Raw genomic sequence first — 9,103 nt, 5'->3', positions numbered from 1 at the left:
AATCAAGATTGCTGGGAGAAATATCAATAACCTCAGATATGCAGATGACACCACCCTTATGCAGAAAGTGAAGAAGAATTAAAAAGCCTCTTGATGAAAGTGAAAGAGGAGAGTGAAAAAGGTGGCTTAAAACTCAACATTCAGAAAACAAAGATCATGGCATCTGGTCCCATCACTTCATGGCAAACAGATGGGGGAAACAGTGGAAACAGTGGTTAACTTTATTTTTCTGGGCTCCAAAATCACTGCAGATAGTGATTGCAGCCATGAAATTAAAAAACGCTTACTCCTTGGAAGGAAAGTTATGACCAACCTAGACAGCATATTCAAAAGCAGAGACATTACTTTGCCAACAAAGGTCCATCTAGTCAAGGCTATGGTTTTTCCGATAGTCACGTATGAATTTGAGAGTTCGACTATAAAGAAAACTGAGCACAGAAGAATTGATGCTTTTGAGCTACAGTGTTGGAGAAGACTCTTGCGAGTCCCTTGGACTGCAAGGAGATCCAACCAGTCCATCCTAAAGGAGATCAGTCCTGGGTGTTCACTGGAGGGACTGATGTTGAACCTGAAAATCCAGCACTTTGGCCACCTGATGCAAAGAGTTGACTCATTTGAAAATACCCTGATGCTGGGAAAGATTGAGGGCAGGAGGAGAAGGGGACGGCAGAGGATGAGATGGTGGGATGGCATCACTGACACAATGGGCATGGGTTTAGGTGGACTCTGGGAGTTGGTGATGGACTGAGAGACCTGGTGTGCTGCGGTTAATGGGGTCTCAAAGAGTTGGACACGACTGAGTGACTAAACTGAACTGTAAAGAACTGACTCATTTAAAAGTCGCTGATGCTGGAAAAGACTGAAGTCAGGAGGAGAAGGGGATGACAGAGCATGAAATGGTTGGATGGCATCACTGACTCAATGGACATGAATTTGAGCAGGCTCTAGGATTTGTTTATGGACAGGGAAGCATGGCATACTGCAGTTCATGTGGTCACAAAAAGTCGGACCTGAGGAGCGACTGAACTGAACTGATCTGATTGGTGAGAATATAAATTGGTGCAACCACTATTGAGAACAATACAAAGGTTCTTGAAAAAGCTAAACATAGAGTTACTATATAATCCAGAAATCCCACTTCTGGGCATGTATCTGGAGAAAACTCTAAATCAAAAGATGGCAGTACCCCTGTGTTTATTGCCACACTATTTATAATAGTCAAGGCATAGAACCTAAGTGTCCATCAATAGATGAATGGATAAAAAGATGTGGTATGTTCTCTATTCCAGCACAGTGGAATATTGTACATATATAAAAAAATGAAGCAATGTCATTTGAAGCAACATGGATGGACCTAGAGATTTTCTTATTAAGTGAAGGCAGTCAGACAAAGACAAATATCATATAATATTACTTATATGTGGAATGTAAAAAATGACATAAATGAACTTATTTACAAAACAGAAATAGACTGAGAGGCATAGGAAAAAAAACTTATGTTTATTAAAGGGAAAGTTGGGAGAAGAAATAAATTAGGAGTTTGGGATTAACATATACACACTACTGTAGAGAAAGAATAGAAACAGCAAGGATCTGTTGTATAGCACTAGGAACTATATTTCATATTGTATAATAACCTAAATGTAAAGGAATCTGAAAAAAAAATGTACATACATATATGTGTCCATGTGTATGTGTCCATGTCTATATATGCAAACCAAAGCATTCCGTGCTTCACCTCAAACTACAAACTAATTTACAACATTGCAAATTAACTATACCTCAATTAAAAAAAAAAAGCCTTTGATATGTACTGGAGCTAAATTATATGTTTATGTTCTGTTCCATATTTATATCATATATATAGAGAATTCTGCTTATAGTAAATCATTAAATATATACTTAGTATTGGGATGGTGGTCAGGGAACTGTAGTAGCTGTGACAAAGACTAACTGGATATTCTTCAAGCCTGATTCCTTTTGCTTTGATTGCAATTATAAGCCTCTCTTGCTCTTGGCTAAGGGCTATATATTAATAGCAAGATCCTGGCTAATAAAATATATGCGGAAGTGATAAAAAAATCTCATCAAGGCCTGACAAAAAGGAAATCTGAGCTATCTTCCATGGTCTCTTTCTCCTTTTCTGCTTGACTGGAAACAAGAGGTGGGATGGGGAGGGAGATGGGAGGGAAGTTCTGGAGGGAGGGGACATGGATGTACCTATGGCTGACCCTTGTTGATGTCTGACAGAAAACCACATAATTCTGTAAAGCAATTATCTTTCGATTAAAAGAAATATATATGGTGGCAAAAAATGAATATATATATATATATATATGAATCATTTTGCTATATACCTGAAACTAACACAATATTGATAATCATCTATAGTTCACCACATTTTTTTTTTAACGTGATAAAGCAATACAATGGAAGAAGTCACAGATTGGAGGTCTGTGTCAGGGAGGAATGCTTGATCTTCATCTTTGACATGAAGAAGTACAATACCTTGTGGGAGGCCACTGAGATCTGAGATTTAAGCAAATTTACCTGTCCAAATAGTGTAGATTTTCATTATGTTAAAATTAATGGTTTAACATTTGAGAGTTCATCATGAAATAGTTATTTCAACAAAAATAATGGATTAAATCATTTCTTTATTCAATCAGTCAACCAAATATTAATTAATGTAGTCATCATTTATCAAAGACCTTTTGGTTGACTCATACATAAAGTCTTGTGCTCAGCAAAGTTCACCTTTGCTGAGGGTAGATAAAATCTCATACTCTGGAGTGGTTATCGTTCCTCAATTGTCTCAGTCACAAGCCTTCAGTTCAGTTCAGTTGCTCAGTCGTGTCTGACTCTTTGCCATCCCATGAATCTCAATACACCAGGACTCCCTGTCGATCATCAACTCCCGGAGTTTACTCAAACTCATGTCCATCCAGTTGGTGATGCCATGCAGCCATCTCATCATCTGTCATCCCCTTCTTCTCATGCCCCCAATCCCTCCCAGCCTCAGAGTATTTTCCAATGAGTCAACACTTCAAATGAAGCAGCCAAAGTATTGAAGTTTCAGTTTTAGCATCAGTCCTTCCAATGAACACCCAGGACTGATCTCCTTTAGGATGGACTGGTTGGATCTTCTTGCAGTCCAAGGGACTTGCAAGAATCTTCTCCAATATCACAGTTCAAAAGCATCAAATCTTCGGTGCTCAGCTTTCTTCACAGTCCAACTCTCACATCCATACGTGACCACTTGAAAAACCACAGCCTTGACTAGACAGATCTTTGTAGGCAAAGTAATGTCTCTGCTTTTGAATATGCTATCTAGGTTGGTCATAACTTTCCTTCCAAGGAGTAAGTGTCTTTTAATTTCATGGCTGCAGTCACCATCTGCAGTGATTTTGGAGCCCCCCAAAATAAAGTCTAACACTGTTTCTACTGTTTCCCCATCTATTTCCCATGAAGTGATGGGACCAGATGCCATGATCTTCATTTTCTGAATGTTGAGCTTTAAGCCAACTTTTTCACTCTCCCCTTTCACTTTCATCAAGAGGCTTTTTAGCTCCTCTTCACTTTCTGCAATACGGGTGGTGTCATCTGTATATCTGAGGTTATTGATATTTCTCCCAGCAGTCTTGATTCCAGCTATGCTTCTTCCAGCCCAGCATTTCTCATGATGTACTCTGCATATAAGTTAAATAAGCAGAGTGACAATATACAGCCTTGATGGACTCCTTTTCCTATTTGGAACCAGTCTGTTCCATGTCCAGTTCTAACTGTTGCTTCCTGACCTGCATATAGGTTTCTCAAGAGGCAGGTCAGGTGGTCTGGTATTCCCATCTCTTTCACAATTTTCCACAGTTTATTGTAATCAGACATTCAAAGGCTTTGGCATCGCCAATAAAGCAGAAACAGATGTTTTTCTGGAACTCTTGGTTTTTCCAAGATCTAATGGATGTTGGCAATTTGATCTGTGGTTCCTCTGCCTTTTCGAAAAACAGCTGGAACGTATGGAATTTCACGGTTCATGTATTGCTTAAGCCTGGCTTGGAGAATTTTGAGCATTACTTTACTAGAATGTGAGATGAGCACAATTGTGTGGAAGTTTGAGCATTCTTTGGCATTGCCTTTCTTTGGGATTGGAATGAAAACTGACTTTTTCCAGTTCTGTGGCCACTGCTGAGTTTTCCAAATTTGCTGGCATATTGAGTGCAGCACTTTCACAGTATCATCTTTCAGGATTTGAAATAACTCAACCGGAATTCCATCACCTCCACTAGCTTTGTTCATAGTGATGCTTTCTAAGGCCCACTTGTCTTTACATTCCAGGATGTCTGGCTCTAGGTGAGTGATCACACCATCGTGATTATCTTGGTCATGAAGATCTTTTTTGTACAGTTCTTCTGTGTATTCTTACCATCTCTTCTTAATATCTTCTGTTTCTGTTAGGTCCATACAATTTCTGTCCTTTATCTAGCCCATCTTTGCATGAAATATTCCCTTGGTATCTCTAAGTTTCTTGCCTTAGCATATCTTAAACAATATCATTTTAAAAACTGAACACATGAGTAGAAACTAAGCAACCAGAAAACATTCCAAAAATGGAAATAAGATTTTGAGAATATATAAATATATTCTCATATGGTAGATGGCTATTATTTTTAATATTAAAAATAATATATGTCTATAGCAACAAATCAAACAATACAAAGAGAAGAAAACTTCAAATTTGCTAATCTCCAAAGGACAGTATAAAATTTTAAATATATCCTTCTTGATCAATCTCTATGTTCATGAAAAGCATTTCAAATTCAGTCAACATGAAGACAATTTTATCCCTTCATTCTTCAATACAGCATGTTCTTTGATGATCAGTTGTCCCTGTAGTCAATGGCAAAGCTGCATTCATGAGAAGCTTCTGTAGCACTTAAACTTCACTTGGACAACTTCTTACCTCAAATACTTGAGCCTCTAATCTCTTGGGCTTAACAGCTTGTGCTAGTGCCATCATTTCAGTTCAGTTCAGTCACTCAGTCATGTCCGACTCTTTGTGACTCCATGAATCGCAGCACGCCAGGCCTCCCTGTCCATCACCATCTCCCGGAGTTCACTCAAACTCATGTCCATCGAGTCAGTGATGCCATCCAGCCATCTCATCCTCTGTCGTCCCCTTCTCCTCCTGCCCCCAATCCCTCCCAGCATCAGAGTCTTTTCCAATGAGTCAACTTTTCACATGAGGTGGCCAAAGTATTGGAGTTTCAGTTATAGCATCTTTCCTTCCAAAGAAATCCCAGGGCTGATCTCCTTCAGAATGGACTGGTTGGATCTTCTTGCAGTCCAAGGGACTCTCAAGAGTCTTCTCAAACACCACACTTCAACAGCATCAATGCTTTGGTGCTCAGCCTTCTTCACAGTCCAATTCTCACATCCATACATGACCACAGGAAAAACCATAGCCTTGACTACATGAACCTTTGTTGTCAAAGTAATGTCTCTGCTTTTGAATATTGTATCTAGGTTGGTCATAACTTTCCTTCCAAGGAGTAAGTGTCTTTTAATTTCATGGCTGCAGTCACCATCTGCAGTGATTATGGAGCCCCCAAAAATAAAGTCTGACACTGTTTCCACTCTTTCCCCATCTATTTCCCATGAAGTGATGGGACCGGATGCCATGATCTTCCTTTTCTGAATGTTGAGCTTTAAGCCAAGTTTTTCACTCTCCACTTTCACTTTCATCAAGAGGCTTTTTAGCTCCTCTTCACTTTCTGCAATACGGGTGGTGTCATCTGCATATCTGAGGTTATTGATATTTCTCCTGGCAATCTTGATTCCAGCTTCTGCTTCTTCCAGTCCAGCATTTCTCGTGATGTACTCTGCATAGAAGTGTGCATTTCCAAGAAATGTTGATAATGGGAATAGAGGGTTGCAAACAAGGAGGGGGAAAAGACTGAGAATAAACACCATTCTCTCCTTGTCCTCCAGTGGGACCTCATGAGGAACACTTCAGACAGTGTCTGAGAGTTTCCAACAGGTTTGAGGCCAGTGGTCTTTTCCTATGCAACAGAATCATTAATGGATCACATATCACAGTATTCATGGACTTCTCTCCCTTCTCTGTCTCACTGTCCCTACATCTTCATTTGTGTTTCCAAGAATCACCTCCCGTGTAATCTACCTGAACTCAATTTTTTGTCTCTGTTTTAAGGAAATTCTCTGAATCAAAACTCCTATTAAATGTTATCGTATTGTATACATTATTCTGCCACCATTTGATTTTTTTAATACCAGTAAGATATTATAGATATACTTTTAGTTTTATATATAGTTATATATATATAAGCTTATATAATGTATATAAATGTCAATCTGCTACTTGAGATTTACATTGTTATTGTTCTGTCACTAAACATATCCGAATGTTGGCAGTATACCTATTTCTTTATGAGGAATATAACTCTTGAATATATAAAATGTATTTTATATATGCATGTATGTATATGTGTATGTATGTGTGTCTCTCTATATTATGCATGCATGTATATATATAATGCAATACTTTTTTACTTAGTTCAAGCTTAACATGTATTATTCTTGAAATCTCTCCAAGACTTCGAGTTTATCCTTCTCCTATATTAAGCTCATGTCACTTTTTGAGGGTCTTAGTTAACAGTGAAAATCTAACTTGCCCTCAGTCACCAGCCTATATAGGTGATCACCAATTATCTATCATCCCTATTCCTTGTCTTACCAAGTTCTGTTTTGCTTTTTGGGCATACTTGGCCATAGACATTTGTTTTGAGACTATCCATTTTCCTATTTAGTTTGGACACATCAGCTATTGATTTTTATTTTTCAGAAATTTTACCAACTCTGTAACAGAACTGTACAGGTGCAGATCCACTTTTTCAACTTTAGGAACCATGATAGGATCTATGTCTTTTGATCATCCTGTACCAATATTCTGTCTGGAAAGTGAAAGCTGCAATCTCATTTATTTTTCAGCAACACATTCTCAAATACCCTCTTAATATCCCACTTCATATTAAATTCATTCAACCAACTAGCAAGCCAACTGAAAAGCACTTGACTTGATTGACTTTTGATTTTAGATATTTATTTTGCCATAAACATTTTGCAGATACGTTGTTAGTTGATACTTTTAATGCTCTTAGATTCTTTTGTTGTTTCTCATAAGCTAAACTCCCATGAAATATATTGAAATTAGTTCCTTTTAATATGAAAATCTGATGTATGCATAAGGAATAGAGTATAATTATACATTTTCAAATCATTGTTTTTTTTTGTTTTGTTTTTTTTAATCCATCATCCTTTTTGGCATAGATATTGTTAGTTCATTCTTTAGCTTAGAAGTGTAGAAATTTGGTCATTTTTTATACAGACTTCACTAAAATTTTCTTCCTACCTTTCCCTGGCATTTTCCTCTTGTATTCTCTAAAGTTTCTGTTTTACCTAGGATCAGCATGCCCTCAGAGCATGACCCAGTTTTAGAGTTTGCTCCCTTTCAAGATTTATGACTCAGTTTTGTTTTTGGTCTTTGAAAATCTTTCTTTCTTAAATCAGGTAAGCCATAGGTTTAAAAACAAAAAAATCTAACATTTTATAGAAATTGCAGCTGAAGGATTTTAAAGATATCAGAACCTCCGTTTTTGTTAAAAAATGGAAGTGTCAAGTATAAAATGTATATTATTAAATATAGGCTCTCATTTAGGACCTTGACACAGTGATTTGCTTCTGAGAAGAGGATTGCCACTCAGTGTTAAACCTAGAGAGATCAGAAAGGACTATACCTAGTAGAAGACAGCTTGGGAATGTAGGTGATACTGTAATTACCCAGAGAGGATGAGCCTTTGGCTCTCTCTTCTCAAGGCACTCAGTCCTCACTTACTGGCAAGGAGACCAAGTTAAAAGGTTGAAGTTTCAGGTCTAAAAAGGAAGACTTAATGTGTTGAAAATTGTTCCCCCAAATTCCTCTCCACTTAGAAATTCAGAATGTGACTTTATTTTGAAATAGAGTATTTGCAATGCTGTTAAAATAAGAATCAAGCTGAGATCATAATAGGTTTAGAGTGGATCCTAAATCCAATGAGAATATCTTTAGAAGAGACAGAAAATGACCTTCAGGGGCAGAGGAGAAAAGGCCATCTGAAGATTAAGGCAGAGATTTCCTCTTGTTCTGCCACTAACCAAAGGAAGCTTGAGCCACAGGCTTTCTTCCTGGAAGCCTTTGAGAGACCATGGCCCTTGTCAACACCTTGACTTTGGCCTCTGACTTCCAGAACTGTATTGTGAGAGAGATTGTTTCTTTTGTTTTATCTACCATGTTTGTGGTATTTGCTATGGCATCCCTGGGGAATGAATGCAAAGGGTTGGCAGTAACTGGTACATTAGCAAGATCACTGCCTAACACTACAGATCTGAAAGCAAGATTCTTGCTCTGCAGAGGGAGAGAAAGCCAACTAGTTGCAATTAAGAAGCAGCAAGTGCATCAGGAAGGCATTATGGACTTGCACTCAGTTTACCTGACTTGCCATCTGGCTTCACTAGGTTCTAGCTGTGTGATTTTTTTTTCTCTGAACCTCTGTTTCCTACTCTCCAAGGTGAAGAGAATAAATATTCCTATATTATAAGTTGCAATGAAGATTAAGAAAATTAATACATAAAGCACTTGACACAACAATGCCTGGCACATTTTAAGTATTACATTTATAGCTACCAGAGCCATGACTATAACTATGATGATTATGGATCACATTGTACCAAATGCTGGATATAGATAAGTAGACAGAAGAGAAAGTCAATTATTACTATCCATAATTTGACGTTTTTAAATTTAATTTTTTTTTTTTTGCTAGGAGAGTAATATAATAGATAATCTGTTAGTGGAGTAAAGAAATCTAAATTATTTATTTCCTTTTGTTAAAGTGTCCCCCTGTACTTTGGCCCAACGTTGGTAACTGGCTTCTCTTTAGGAAGGAAGAAAACCTGACTCCTTCATTTCAGTGTGCCCTCAGGATCCTTTTGAGCTCTGACTAGTGTATGCTGCTGCTGCTACTAAGTCACTTCAGTCGTGTCTGAC

The sequence above is a fragment of the Bubalus kerabau genome, chromosome 9, assembly GCF_029407905.1.
Source record: "Bubalus kerabau isolate K-KA32 ecotype Philippines breed swamp buffalo chromosome 9, PCC_UOA_SB_1v2, whole genome shotgun sequence".
Lineage (NCBI taxonomy): Eukaryota > Metazoa > Chordata > Mammalia > Artiodactyla > Bovidae > Bubalus > Bubalus kerabau.
The sequence above is the reverse complement of the archived record's forward strand: the minus strand, read 5'-3'. Positions refer to the sequence as shown.